Source organism: Amblyomma americanum, chromosome 7 (assembly GCF_052857255.1).
Source record: "Amblyomma americanum isolate KBUSLIRL-KWMA chromosome 7, ASM5285725v1, whole genome shotgun sequence".
In the NCBI taxonomy this organism is placed as follows: Eukaryota; Metazoa; Arthropoda; class Arachnida; order Ixodida; family Ixodidae; genus Amblyomma; species Amblyomma americanum.
Window position 1 is genome coordinate 29631833 of NC_135503.1, and position 13171 is coordinate 29645003.

General features: G+C 45.6%; 2 pseudogenes; both read left to right on the forward strand.

Annotated features, from left to right (window-relative positions):
• The first annotated feature begins 606 nt into the window (after positions 1-606).
• On the forward strand, positions 607-778 carry LOC144099643 (U2 spliceosomal RNA; annotated as a pseudogene).
• Positions 779-6516: 5738 nt separating this feature from the next.
• LOC144099656 (U2 spliceosomal RNA) lies at positions 6517-6658 on the forward strand (annotated as a pseudogene).
• Positions 6659-13171: the final 6513 nt, after the last annotated feature.

Consider the following 13171-nt stretch of genomic DNA (forward strand, 5'->3'; position numbering starts at 1 on the left):
CGTAGTAGCCAGAATCTTCTGGCGGCTCATGTCACGCATGTTTGGGGCTCGTCTCAACTCCAACACAAGATCGCGAGAGCCATTCGTCCGCATGCTACTTTGCGTCGGCGCATTTGTCCTATGGCGGCAGAGGGGAGCTGCGGCCTTACGCGGCCGCCCACAGAGGGCCATGTACCCCCTACTGCAGCGTGTACGCGCACGTATGCTAGAACAAGCATGCGAAGACCTTGTGACGCTAGAGGAACACAAATTCCTTCGGCGGTGGTCCACCCGCTTTATCGATGTACGTCGCGGCCGTGTGGCTGTGCTGACTCTGCCGTTCTAGCCACCGGCAGAATTGTGTGCGCGTTTTTTGCTGTATGCCGTGGTCTACAAGTGACACGAGTGCGCGGCAAACTTCACGGCGTGAACTGTTAGAACTCTTTCAGTGCACTCTTGTCATGTGCATTCTTGTCATGTGTTTTTTTTTTTTGTTTTGTTTTGAAAAGTGTTTTTAACATGTGCACTTTGTTATGTGCAGTTTTTGTACCACTGACGACTTAGGTCGTTTTTTGTATCACTGTTTGTTTGAGGGACGAGAGTCCCTGCTTGTTATCAGTCCAATAAACTTCTCTTAATAGTAGTATCTGTTCTTATCAGCTTAATATCTGATATGGGTTCAATTTGGACCCAAGATATTTAGGTAATTTTTGTAGATAGGCGGAGTGCTTGGGGCTTGCCTCACCTTCGCCACGGGTTGACCTGGCATTGCACTGCCGCCGGGATCAGCCCACCTTTTGAAATCCAAAAGCAGAAACACCTATCACACATCTCTCTGGCCTCACACCGTTCAGATTGCTATGTTTTTCTTTTCCTCTTTACTATCTCATTAATAAAAACAAACCTGAACGAGCGCTGGAAGCTGGGTGCGTTCGACATTAAAATTCGCCATTTTCTTTTTTTTTTTGCTGATTTCCACCGCAGATTTATGTATACATGACTTGGTATCTCTAAACCCTAGTAGGGCCTCAGGAAGAGTGACCGCGCCTGCATCGACATCGGTATGGGTGCCATCATAATTTGGTGTCAGGTGTTCTATTGTTTCTGCAGATTTACCACACACACCACATGTGTCACCTTCGTTAAATTTTTTTTTTTCACGGAGGCAGAAAGGCCTACTACCAACTGAGTTTATTTCGCAAAACACCACCTTTATATGCCATTACAATATCATCATCAGTGCGTTATAATAGCCAGAACAAGCCAACAGGTAAAAATAAGTACAGAAAAGATCAATTTGCGCTTAAAAAAAGCCAGTGAAATACTACTCACAGAACAAGGCATGATAAAATTTTAGGACGATTACATATAAGACGAAATGACATGATCTACACATGACCGTCTAAAAAATTCAGTTCCCGGCCGCTGAGTTTCACCAACGAAGTGCTTATGCACGTGGGCCCACCTTTCTGTATGTGAAATGCTTCGATAACTTCCCTTTCAACTGGCTCTCTGCATTTTCCGATAAGCTTTGCCGCTTACAGCACCGGTTCGCGATCTTTGTAATCTCTGCAGTGATCAGGGACGTTCCCCTTTAAATGTTTTTCATCGTCCGGTCGTGCTCACTCGGTCTCTCGTTGAAACAACGGCCTGTCTGCCCAATGTAAACGCGCCCACACTTTAGCAGTATCTGGTAGATGACTTCAGACCTGCATAGCGTATGTCGCAGCCTATGTCCATAATGGATCAAATCTTTCCAAGCTTACATGGTGCTGAAAACACCGCATTCACTCCGTATCGACTCCCTATCTTCTTGATGTTGTACGCTATTTTATGCATATACGGAATTACTGCCGCAGGCCTCTCATCTCGCTGATTGCTTGGTAGATTACCGCTCGAAGCGAATTTAATCTTCTGCAGCAAAGCTTCGCAGACAGCGGTTATCAAAAGGCAGGGATAGCCAGCGTTGTTCAATCTCTGAGGCTGCTTTTCAACGCCAGCCTGCACACAGTGATCACATTACTTTGGCTCACATGACTCTACAAGCAACTTTAGGCCATTAAAACACTGCCAAGCTCTTGCACATTTGTGCAAAGTATTCTCGTTGAAGAGGGCTCACCAGCTACGAGGCAACTCAGATTTGAACTTTTTCTGTCGATAGATGGCAGCACTTAAGTACCACAGAAAGGTGGGAACTTCTATAACCTCTCCAGGTGTGTAAATTCTACCGCGACATCTCCTCGACCGCGACATAATAATAATTGGTTTTGGGGGGAAAGGAAATGGCGCAGTATCTGTCTCATATATCGTTGGACACCTGAACCGCGCCGTAAGGAAAGGGATAAAGGCGGGAGTGAAAGAAGAAAGGAAGGAAGAGGTGCCGTAGTGGAGGGCTCCGGCATAATTTCGACCACCTGGGGATCTTTAACGTGCACTGACATCGCACAGCACACGGGCGCCTTACCGTTTTTCCTCCATAAAAACGCAGCCGCCGCGGTCGGGTTCGAACCCGGGAACTCCGGATCAGTAGTCGAGCGCCCTACCACTGAGCCACCGCGGCGGGGACCGCGACGCGCAAGTAATAGTTCTTGCGCGAACAAAAAGTAGGGCCGAGAACTTTCTTTGTATATCCTGCCAAAGCAGGGAGACGGAAGCACTAAAGAATAACCTGTCTCAAGGGGTGGTGGTCACAGAATGGACCTTTTTCCAGTAACCCACCACTCAGCCGCCACATGGAAATGTACGTTTTCCGGTTTGGGTCCCCTAAGCTCCCTCGCATCTTTTTTGCGAAAATACAATTTACAATGATAGGGTGGGGTATACAGCCTGTAGTTAGAAGCAGTGTTGGTTTAGCCTAGCCAGAACAGATGAGTGTGTCATCTTTTAACACACCTTGGGAACACCTCCCCTTCCGCGCTTTGGCCGGCTATTCCGTATTCCGCGTATTCCTCCGTCGCTACACGCAATACAAGCCTGGTGACCGTGTACGAGTGTGGACGCCGATTCGACGACGCAGCCTCTGTGAAAATCTTTTTGCGCTCTCATTGTTTACACTGCCAGTGTTTGTTTTGCATTACCTTTGCTGCTGTTGACCTCACTTTTTTGTTTAAGCATCCGTCCGACGCTTCTTTGACAAAAGGAGTGCCGCGAAACTGTTGTACTACTTGTTTGTTCGAGTTCAAAACCGTTGGCACGCGGGAATATCATTTTGTTATGCGAGATGCGATAAGCGTTATCTAGAAGGAATGCAGCCAGGCGCAACAATTTCGCCATTATTCTGGGTTGTTGTAGTTGTTTTTAGCGCCTTATCTTGAAGGTTCCTCTTCGATGACCACCGAGCACGTTTGTTGCTATCGGCGTCGCCGAATTCTTCGGTTTATTTATGGGCGATAGTCACTTGAGTAACTAAATTACTGCTGAAATACTTCGTTTCATGTCTCCTTCACTGCTCATAATTTCACCACGGAACAGATCAGACTTGGGTAAAAGGGTGAGATGTGTTCTTTGCAAAAGCACTGAGATCGTCCTGTTGCTATTCGTGGTGCCTTTGAACGCGAATTTCGTCATTGCACAAGCGACTACCAACTGTTCTGGACAAAGTTGCTATTAGTGGTTTATTGTTAAAAATAATAAAGATTGCAATTCAATAGAAGATGGCCGCTGCAGCCACGCGAACCGGCGTGTGCTCTTTCAGTACAAAAAAACGGCAGCGCACCTGAATTGTCATGACGTCATGGCCGGGTTTGAAAGCGAAAATTCCACACCTGCTAAGGTTTCCGAAGAAGTCTCATTATGAGCTCTGCTTTTTTATGATATTTAATATTTTATACTTTTATGTAGTATATATTTTATATATGTATTTTTATAGCGCCCCCTCCGAGCGTTTTTCTGATTTAAATGTGCGACTTTTGGAAGCGTAGTGCAGGAGGTGCGACTAGGTGTGGCGCATGCCGACGCGTATCTAACTGGGAGAATAAACACGGTTGGGGAATGCTTGACACATGCGAAACCGGTTCAGGAGCAAAACTGGATGATTTTGCTAGCCAGGCCATGAACGTTTGACATCACGTTATTTACACCACAGAGATGTCTATTCTGGAGTAGGGGGCTCGGAAATCCGCCAGCGGCTTCCTGCAGATAAGGTGCAACCATGATTACCCGCGTACAGTGGACCACACCTGCACTAATAACGCGAACATTCTGGCAGAGATATGCTTGGTCGCGAGGAGAATTGGGGAAAAAGAGTGACGTACGCTCGACCAAAGATTGGTTAGAGAATCGAGGTTTCGATGCCGATCCGACACATTCTGGTTTCACTAGCTTGGAGGCAGAGGCGAACGTTGGCTTCGACCGGTTCTCATGACGTCGCAGTTGCAGTGCAGCAGGGGCTGAGCAGGAAAAGGAAGGAGACGGTCCTTTCTCCCCTTGACGTGGGCTGTTGCACTGGCATACATAGTTGTCCGCGAGTATAGCGTGAAATAGCAGGTGATTGGCAAGTGCCTCAGTGAAAGGAGGTTAATCGCTGCGTCATGACAATCAGTCTACGCCATTAGCCATGTTTACATGAACCCGATAGCGTCGGGTCAATTCGGGGGTCGGGTTGAGCATGGTCAATCCAACTCAACCACTGCGTGTTTACATGAACTCGATTTTAGCGATTCGAGACCGGTTCAGCTGTAGCGACACGAAGCGTCGAGCAAGCAGTAGCAGCCTCCAAGTTTGAGGCACGCCATCGCTGTATCGGAGGTGCGCCGGCGCACGTGGAAAGCAAGTTCGCATTTATCCCCTTCCCTCTCAATAACCCTACTTTTCTACCCAACAGCGTTTACAAGCACATCGGTTCAGGGTCGAGTTGAGTCAACCCTTGCGGAGGAATTGACTGGCCCCGACCCGTCGACTCCCGGCTCGGCGTGCGCACCACTCCCGATTTTCAAACAACCATGCGTGTGGGTTCATGTAAGCGCCGCCCGCTATCGGCTCGAGGCCCTCCTATGAGGAATATTTGCAGCTTCACTCTTGACTTGTATCGACACCTGGGTCACTGCGCCCTTGCGTTGGGCAAGGAACAACGCTGTTCTCCCACACTGTCCTGAATAGGGAGCACCCATCCTGTGTTTTGCCACTAACAATGCGTTATTGTGTGGCTGCCGGGAGGGGAAAGAGGGGGGGGGGGGCGCTTTTGGGTGTGGCCTTGCATTCCACTTCCTTTCCGCACCAAGAGCTCGAGCAAAAAAGAAACGCAGAAATCCTTTCCGAATACAGCCCAAGCAAGAAAAAAGGAAAGTGAGTTCAGTTCCATCCAAGTTCTGAATAAAAACCTGCGCGCACGAACAGACAACCAAGAGGCTGGTGGTTGGGTGTAGTAGCGACAAAATATTCTGACGCCAGATGGAGCCACGTCGCGCTAGTAATCTTTGGCGCGAATTTCAAATCCCTGCAGAAAATACATACACAACTTTCAGAGCCTCTAAAACGCAAATACTACGCTCGATATGAATGAAAATTCCGGCTCGACAATCAAGAAAGAAAAAGGGAGGAAATGTTACGGACGAATTTCTGATATTTGGCTTAGTTTTTTCACGAGATGACATGAAAGACCGACATATCTAAATGTGCAATTTTTCTGGATATATACCTCTGATTTGTAAAAAAATGAAACTTCAAAAATAATATCTGTCTGCAACATTTCCTTCATTCATTAAAGAAGAAAACGCTGCCACAGACCTCATAAAAATCGAGCCATTTTTAGACAGGCTACAGCTTCTGAAAGTTCCCATGTACTTCCTAGGGACACTGTCACTGGTGAACCCTCTTAAATCAGGATTTCGCGTAAAATCGTTGTTTGGGTAGAAGTTTTATGTGAAATATGAGCTTTATAAAATTGGTATCGTCAGTTCTTGCAGCGAAGGCGCACTAATTAAAATTTATGGTCATGAAATAAAGACATAGTAACGTGCGGTACTTTTTTTTTCGGTAACGGTAACGCGTTACCTTTTTTTTTTGACTAACGTAGGTCGGTAACGCGTTCCTTTTTTTAGCATAACCAGTAACGTATATTTAGTTACTTTTTTTCGGTAACGCCTGCAACACTGGTCTGGCAACACCGCGCCCACAGGTTGCTCCTACGGCGTCCTCAACTTCGCTTGATGTTTGGTGCTGACGGCAAGAATCGGCACTGGAAAGTGGGTTCGAAACTCGAACTCTGTGCCGTTGTCGTTTTAATGTGCCGCTTTAAGCATCGCGTATTATCATCAATATTTTATATCGAAGTGGATGAAAATTCACCTTGTACGGTAGTGGGCGGTTATTTTGCGCCGAATGCACAAATGTGCTTACCAACTTCTGTGACAGTGCGAAATATGGTGCGCACCGACGGTTGCAGCTGCGTGCATAACAATATAATCACACACAAGACCCTCAGCCAGCTGCGTAATGCTATTCTTTTAACTGCAACGTGCAATAACCATCAGCGGTTTTCAACGTCATCGTGTCAGAGCCCGGGTGCCGTTGCCAGTGTTGATTGAACGAGGCCGGCGTATACCTTAGTATACACGTAGAGTATCTGTTACGGGTCCAATTGGACTTATTTTTGGGAATGTGGCGGAGAGATTGAAGTTTGCTTCTCTTCCGCCACCGGTTGGCCCGGTATTGCACTACCTCCGGGATCGGCCTTGTCTTTAGCGCGTCTTTACTATCCTGTCTTTCTATCCCATCTTTCAACTCTCCTACTAACTGCACGTGGTAGCGATTGTGGTTCGGCTTGAGCCAGTGACCAGGCCTGTGCACTTTCCTTTCCTTTTCTTTCTTCCTTGCAACAACAGAGAGAGAGAGAGAGAGTTGAAACTGATACCCTAGTTGAATATCAGATACGGGTCCCAATTGGACTTATTTTTGGAAATGTGGCGGAGTGCTTGAAGGCTGCTTCACTTCCGCCACCGGTTGGCCCGGTATTGCACTGCCTCCTTGATCGGCCTGGGTCATTATACCGCGCGTCTTTTCTATCCTGCCTTTCTATCCCATCTTTGAACTCTGCGTTTTTATGGAGGAAAAACGCTAAGGCGCCCGTGTGCTGTGCGATGTCAGTGCACGTTAAAGATCCCCAAGTGGTCGAAATTATTCCGGAGCCCTCCACTACGGCACCCCTTTCTTCCTTTCTTCTTTCACTCCCTCCCTTATCCCTTCCCTTACGGCGCGGTTCAGGTGTCCAACGATATATGAGACAGATACTGCGCCATTTCCTTTCCCCAAAAAACCAATTAATAATAATTAACTACTATCTGCACGTGGTAGCGATTGTGCCTCGGCTTGAGCCAGTGGGCAGGTCTGTGCATTTTCCTTTTCTTCCTTCCTGGCAACAGCAGACAGTTGAAACTGCGTCTTACGTTGGACGCAGTTGTAGTGAATATTGCACATTTTTTTAGCAGTCCATATTAACATGAAGACATATATAATTCAAAGTTATTGCAAGCGAGGACGCAGCTTTTTTTTATATTTCCTAGTGTGATACTGAAATGTTCGAGGTTCTCAATTGCTATCGAAGTCGAAGGATATGCGTCGCTGCTGTGTGGCAGATCTCAAAGACCATTGAAATGGTTCTTGTATTTTACGGCAAGATTATGTGGCGCCACTTTTTTGCAGCGATAGCTTCACTACTAGAGGTAACGGGCTGAGATCGGCGTGTACTTCCCATGACCTTCAAGGCTCAGCCAAGGTCCAGCCTTCAGTTTATAAGTTTGGGGAACCAGTGAATGGTCAGTGGTCAGACAAATGGTCAAGCCATTGCAGATGTGAAAGGTCAAGGACAACCAAAATCGGGTCACGTGATCGACTCTTGGTTCGCTCGAGGAGCTAAAAATTTCATTTTTATTTTGCAACACGTACGACGTTGCGGGGAAAGCCAGGAAAAAGTTGTATACACAACTTGAAAGATCCTGAGTTCCTCTTTACCCAAGAGCATTGATGCTAGCGTGGATCCTTCTTTCCTGACATGAAGAGTGCGCTTGCATGATTAGAGAAAGCCTACGTATATACAGCACTAAGTGCATGCATGGAAACGTCTGTCGTTTCCAGGAAGAAAGGAAAGGAAAGTGCACAGGTCTGCCCACTGGCTCAAGCTGAGCCACAATCGCTACCACGTGCAGATAGTAGGAGAGTTTAAAGATAGGATAGAAAGACAGGATAGTAAAGACGCGCTAAAGACAAGGCCGATCCTGGACAGGCAGTGCAATACCGGGCCAACCGGTGGCGGGAGTGAAGCATCCTTCAAACTCTCCGCCACATTTCCAAAAATAAGTTCAATTGGACCCGTAACAGATACTCAACGGGGTCCGGACATTCTAAATATGTCACCTCATTTTTTCGTGCGAAAGGCTGTAAATGGGGAGGCGTACGAGCGACATTGGCTAAAGTACTCGGAGTCCAAAGGTTCCGTTTGCTGCTTCATGTGAAAACTATTTTCGATTTCAAGCAACCCCAGTGCTTTCACCGCGCATGGCTTTTCTGATTGGAAAAGAGCAGAAGAAAAGGTTTGCGCACATGAAAATAGCGTCGAGCACCAAAACTGCGTGGCAGCATGGCTCGCCCGCTCTAACTCGAGCAGCACAATTGACAAGGAGCTGGTTAAGCATCTTGTCACTGAGACCGCTTACTGGACAGAGGTGTTGAAGCTCGTAGTTGTAGTTAAGCTTCTAGCTGAGCGCAACCTAGCGTTTAGGGGCAGTGCGGAGATTCTTGGTTCACCGAGAAATGGCAATTATATGGGAGTGTTTGAGGCCATTGCCAAGCTTGATTCCTTTCTAGAGGAGCACATCAAACACTACGGGAACAAAAGAAAAGGTCACCCACCGTATCTGTCAAAAACCATTTGTGATGAATTTATCGAGCATATGGCAAAGGCTGTCAAAGAAAACGTCTCGTTGACGAAGTGAAACGCGCAAAATTGTTTATTCGACTCCAGACCTTACTCACGTTGATCAGCTGTCAGTTGTTTTACGATACTATTTAAATGGGAAAGTATACGAACGCTTTCTTGGATTTGTTCCAATCGAATCGCGTACCGGCTTGTATATTTTCGATACCATGATGTCCTTCTTGACGACCAATGGCATCTCAGTTGATGATTGTAGGGGCCAATCTTATGATAATGCGAGTTATATGTCAGGAAAATACAAAGGACTGCAAGCTCAAATCAAACACCTGAACGAATTGGAAGTCTACGTCCCGTGTGCTGGCCATCCACTGAACTTAGTTGGCGCGTGTAGCGTTGACAGTTGCCTCGAGGCAGTCAAATTTTTCACTGTAATTTAGAGGCTGTATGTGTTCTTTGCTGCCTCACCTAAGCGATGGAGGTATCTTTCGGACAGCATGGGCGGAACTGGCCAGCAGCTTGTTTTGAAACGTCTCTCTGAGACCAGGTGGTCAAGAAACGCTGAATCATGTAAGGCCATTCTGAAAAATTTCAATGCAGTCTTGTGTTGCCTTGAAGCTATATCAAAGAATGAGGAAGGAAACGGTGACACTGGGAACGAAGGGCACTCTCTCTTCAAGAAAATGACAAACCTAGAGACTGCACTCATGGCGATTTTTCTGGAGTGAAATCTTGGAGCGCTTTGACAAAACGAGCGTAGCACTTCAGAAACCAGGCCTAGACATTTAAACTGCTGTAGACCTGCTGAGCTTTCTAGAAGGATTTGTTAATCCTTTGCGACCTCTCTTCGATACCTTCGAAGAGAAAGCACGCACGCTAAGTAGCAATCAATGTTATCAGGATGAGGGCAAACGCATCGTTTTGAGTAAGCACCCGGACGGAAAAAGCGATAGTGCGCTACAAGGTAGAAAAAAGTTTATCGTAGAGACCTACAATGTTGTACTTGACAGTGTAGGCAGCCTTTCGCACTCTCAAAGCAGAGCCTAGACTGCCAAGTACAACATTGTAGGTCTCTACGATAAACTTTTCTCTGCAAACTCTGCGAAAAGTTCGGATTCTTAAAATTGCTGACAGAAGTTGGGAGCGAGGCCTCTCTGGCGCAGCAGGCTGAGAAGTTGGTGAAAACCTACAAAAATGATTTGGAGCCAGCATTTTCCGCTGAAATCGTTCAGTTTGCGAACTTTCTGCACAACTCTGTGTGCCAGGACGCGAGTCCCCTGGTAATAATGAAGTTGCTGCTCGAAAGAAAGCTTATTGACGTGTTTCCGAACCTTTCTATTGCTTTGCGAATGTACTTAAGCATACCCGTGGCAAATTATGAGACCGAATGATCGTTTTCCAAGTTGTCGCTGATAAAAAATCGCCTTCGTTCGCGCCCCCTTGACGACAAGGTGAACTCCCTTGGTATCTTGTCCATTGAAAGTGACCTTCTCCGCGATCTATATTTCGAACAGACTATATCTGATTTCGCCTAAGCGATGCCGCGAAAGGTGCCATTTTAAAAGACTGTTTGGGCTATACATGAATAGTTCCAATAAATTCGTTGTGTCACCTCCCAACCTCCACGTTGCCAACAAAACGCTGGGCAGTGTAATTCAAGATATGCAAATCTTCGTTGTTCGTCTGTTGTGTGTTCTTCTTGTGATATTCAGCGTGCTTATAAAGAACTGTATTTTTGTTGTTTTTGATAGTGCCACGTTTATTTGGTGTCGTCCTTGCTTGTCTTACCTTTAACGAAAATATTTTCAAATAAAGTTTTGTAATTACAGTTGGTAATTTTAACCTGTATTCTAGTGCATTTTTGTGGTGTTTGTATTGCCTTAAGTATTGTATATATCTATTGCATATTTATAGAGTAACGTGTATAACGATTACTGCAGTCTGATGCTTGAATTTTAATAAAGAATGTTTTGGATACAACCATGCGTCTCCTCACGGGATTAAACTTAGTGATGCAAACAAAGCCTAGCTTCAGAAGGATCGACATCTGAGCTGGGTTGTCTTTTCTACGTTCTTGTTCGTCTTGAGTGCACTAAACTTTTCCTTAAAGCCTAGGTGTTGCTGAAAACAGAATGCAGATTAATCACAAAGGGAACATATGTGTTGGTGTTTAAAACCGCACGCGTTTCAAGCAAGTTTTTTTTTTGCTTTCCTTATAATAATAACAGTAATAATAATCCCGTTGATCACACTTCGTTGTTTTTAATTTGCTGGAATTAAAATGAAACATGGCATATTTCCAGTAGCGTAGCAGGCGACAGGGGGGTGTGAGTATAGGGAAAGGGGGCCTGCATGCGCATTAGCCCAGGGCCCCCATTTTTCTTAATCTGGCCCTGCAAACATTTCAAGAAAGGTAGTCCCGACGTTTCTAGAGCGGTTCGCTCTCAGGCAAGTCGACTTGTCAGCATCAACCATTGCCTATGGCGCCTAGGCTCTAAGCGCTCCGTTGCAATTTTAGATTTGTGGCTCTGCTTGTCCCTGCATTGTCACGCTAGCAGGTTCCTGAGGATCAGCCAACGCCATTGGCTGGAATGGGGTCCTTTGACGGGGAAGGGTCGCTTCGTTCTCTAGTTGCATCCGACTATAGAAAGGTTCGTCTTCGTCGTGGTGAAAGAAGTTCGCGCAGGGAGCGAAACTACACTCGTGTGAACCTCTCTGCCCCAGACTTTCTGTGAAAAAAAAAAGCTTTTACAGCGAGAGCTGTTATAGCTTTTCGTAGCGATATTAAGAGGCTTCAAAGTGTGCCAACCGCGCTGTTGGCTTCACCATAGCCCCGCAAACCGCCGCGGAGGTTTATGGAAGACTCGTGCTCGTGCCAGTGGCGATTGCCCCTTAATGATTTACAGTGATTTAATTTTTTTATCGCAGAGATGGCACACGTGATACATACAGTTGCAGCAGAGCATGGTGCTGATGACTTTTGTTATTAAGACTAAATTAGCTCGGCCGTGTTTATCGAAAACGCAAACGTGTTATGTAATACCGAGCACACTGGAGAGGAATGTGTTAGTGTCCTGCCCATTGGACCTTTTTTAAGCGCCTACAACAAAGACTACACATCGCTTACACCCTGCGATGGTAGCCAGTAGTCTATGTCCGAAATTTTTGTCGATTTCTAATGCTCACCGTATATAATTTGGTACAGTGGAGCAGACGAATTGGACGCAATGGTGCAGATTAAACCAGTGTTTAACTGAGATCGACTGGCTTCTTTATTCAACAAAGCTGATCCAAATGGTAGTCAGTTGGTACATGACCAACCAATTGCTGTGTCCGACTGACGGTTTATTTAGAATATATCAATTTATTTCTATTTATTTATTTGCAAATACTGTTGGCCGTGGGGCCGTTACAGTGGTGGGGCGTAACAGGTTTCCTTTTCATTATACAGAAATAGAAAAATGCAAAGTCATCGCCATCTACACAATCATATTTCTTGCAGCGTAATGTTTTCCTTTTTTTTACAGAAGTAGTGTTAATAAACATTCACTTTAAAAACGTAGTTATTTCACACCGAAAAGGAAAAAGGAAAACTTTTCTACATTCCCGGCCTTCATCTTAGGCAAGATGTAATCACGAAGTGGTTAGGCATATGACATTCAAAAAACAACAACAACAACAACAAACAATTTTTAGTGTGAAATGCAGATAGCTTTTTCGAACGTTGTTAATGTACTGGACTGTAAGTGAGATGCTGGTAAATCATTCCATTCTGCTATCGTCATCGGAAAGTAAGAATTAGCTTACACATTAATGCGTGGGTTCGGGGTTTGGTAAGAGTATTCATTGCTTGCTCTCAGATGTGTAAGTTGTTTTGGGACCAAGTAATGGGAGCTATTGATATTGAAGGAATTTCTTGAGAGCTGCAACAAAAATTTTAGTCTGGTCATTCGGCGACGTTCGGCTAGAGGTGGCAAATTGAGAGGACGCAGCATCTCTGTTACAGAATCAGTACGCGTATATCTGGACATTATAAATCGAGTTGCTCTTCTTTGCACACTTTCAAGTTTTTTTATTAAACCGCTTTCTACAGGATCCCATATAATGCACGCATACTCTAATGTTGGTCGCACATAAGCTAAATAGGCAGCTAGCTTGGCAGGTTGTGAGGCCAGTTTTAATCTTCGGCGCTAAAACCAGAGTTTCTTTTCAGCGGTTGAACAAATTTTAAGTACATGATTTTTCCAGCTTACATCTCTAGAAATGAGGACTCCCAGGTATTTAAGTGTTTCTACTGTGGTAAGTGCGGTAGATCCGAGCATATTA